Source organism: Octopus bimaculoides, chromosome 7 (assembly GCF_001194135.2).
Source record: "Octopus bimaculoides isolate UCB-OBI-ISO-001 chromosome 7, ASM119413v2, whole genome shotgun sequence".
In the NCBI taxonomy this organism is placed as follows: domain Eukaryota; kingdom Metazoa; phylum Mollusca; class Cephalopoda; order Octopoda; family Octopodidae; genus Octopus; species Octopus bimaculoides.
In genome coordinates, this window is record NC_068987.1 from 103,056,208 (window position 1) to 103,058,356 (window position 2,149).

At 37.0% G+C, this 2,149-nt stretch overlaps 1 non-coding gene across 1 annotated transcript; it reads right to left on the reverse strand.

Moving 5' to 3' along the window:
* Nucleotides 1-596: 596 nt before the first annotated feature.
* Nucleotides 597-668, reverse strand: Trnam-cau (transfer RNA methionine (anticodon CAU)). Its single transcript has one exon. It is a non-coding gene; the product is annotated as a tRNA-Met (tRNA).
* Between the last annotated feature and the right edge of the window lie 1,481 nt (nucleotides 669-2,149).

Genomic DNA, 2,149 nt, shown 5'->3' on the forward strand with positions numbered 1-2,149 from the left:
TATATATGGGAGAATTTACGAAAAAACTACAACAGACGAGGACAGGTGGTGTAAACAACACAAGGATGTATTAGTTTAACGCTCGGGAATAGAGAAAGTCTTTAACGTTTCGAGCTACGCTCTTCAACAGAAAGAATAAGGAGAAAAACAATGGTTTTCTTTCACATACCATAAACCAGATCCACTCACAAGGATTTGGTGGTCCCGCGGCTAACTTAGTAGACACTTGTCCAAGATTCTACGCAGTGGGATTGAATCCAGAACCATGTCGTTCGGAAGCACGTTTCTTATCACACTGTCACGACTGTGCTTACACACGCAAGCACAGAGACAAACACACGCACACACAAACATACACTCACACACAGACATTTACATACATAGAAACACGCATACACACACTCACACAGACATATGTATGTGAGTGTGTGTGTATGGCAAAAAAAAAGAAAATGAGTTGATACGATATGTACCTGAGCTTAGACGAAAAGAGCGAACTACTGATATCAATCTGATCGGTTAAACCCATCAAGTAGGTATCCCATCAAAAGCGAAATGTATGTAAAATTACAAATAATGCAATAAAATAAATTTTCTAGCAGAGCGTAGTCTCGATCTACGGACCTCTGGGTTATGGGCCCAGCACGCTTCCGCTGCGCCACTCTGCTTGACAGACACAAAACGCCCTAAATGAACTAATATTTCCTTCAATCAGTGTTTTTGTTACATTGTAATTATTGCATCAGCCATTACTCACATTCGTGTATGTTCAACTGTCACAAGCACAAAAGTAAGAAAGTATACAATATATGCTATATAGTGGTTTGTTTCTTAAATGAAATCTGACATTCTGTTATACGAATATGTTTTACACTTTTGAAACTCATAGTTATCTTCATATTTGTATATATATAATATATCAAACTTTTGGCAATTCACGGGGATAATATAAATCTTGGAAGCTCACATACTTTGGACGCCCATTAAATGGACATCTGCAAAGAAGTATTCCTTAAGAGGCAATAGATCACAAACTGTTCATATTTCTCTGTGGGTATTATTGATTTATATGACAATTCTTAGTTGTTCTCCAAAGTGAAATCTCCTCCTAAATCGAAAAGATACATCTTTTTGAGAAAGGAATTCTGAATATAATTGTATCTTCTTAATTGGCAAACTCATTAAAATTACAAGTCGTGGTGACATGTGGCATAAAATTCATCACAATTTGTCATGCACCATTGCACAGTTGATCGAAATTGCGCAGCTGCATTATTGGGATCTTTTTCAGCTAATGTCTGAGCCGGAATTCGCTAACATTACTGCAGCCGTCGTGCTTCGTCACAACAGATATTGCAACGACAGATCCTTTGATGTCTTATTTACAGAAATATTTGATTAACTTTATTGGATTGAAGCAGAGCAATTAAAATCGATATGTGTATTAAATTGCTATGTTCGGAGTAAGAAATAAGGAAATACCTATCCCATGCTAAGTTCATAATCTTCCACCAATCTCCTGGTGCTCTTCATCTGCTGGCGCTCTTCTTCTGTAGGAGGGATAGCCATGATCGCTCTTTGTGATCATGACAAAAAATCTTGGAAACCATCTCGGGCATTCGTTCTCTTCTACGCAAGGTGAATTATTCTTGTTGAATTCACAGGAGTAACTATGAATCTTTTGGCTTAACACTTCTTTCTAGAATCTCTGCAGTAATAATGGAATCAATATAATTAGAGTAAATCTTATTATTGTTAACTAAATGAAAATATGACTATATGGTAATCACTTCTTTCGTTGACATTACCGAATGAAATATAATTTATAAAAACTTGCGATCATGTTCCTAACTTCAACGCGCATCTACAGATTTTGACAGATAGCGAGATTTAGAGAAAAAATTAGTGATAGCAAAACGGAGTGAGGGTAAGAGACTGACTTGCAGTGGTGAAATATTCAGTGAGGAGCAGGAAGAGGGCTAAATTAGGATAACACATGTATGTAGCATTTTAGTGAAAGCAGGGTAAATACAAGAGCTACATACACAAAAAAATTAAAAGTGGGCATACGCACGTTCAGTCTTTCACAAATGCATCATGCGTGTGTGCGTGTGTGCGCGCGTACGTTTATATGTATAAGATCGGAAGA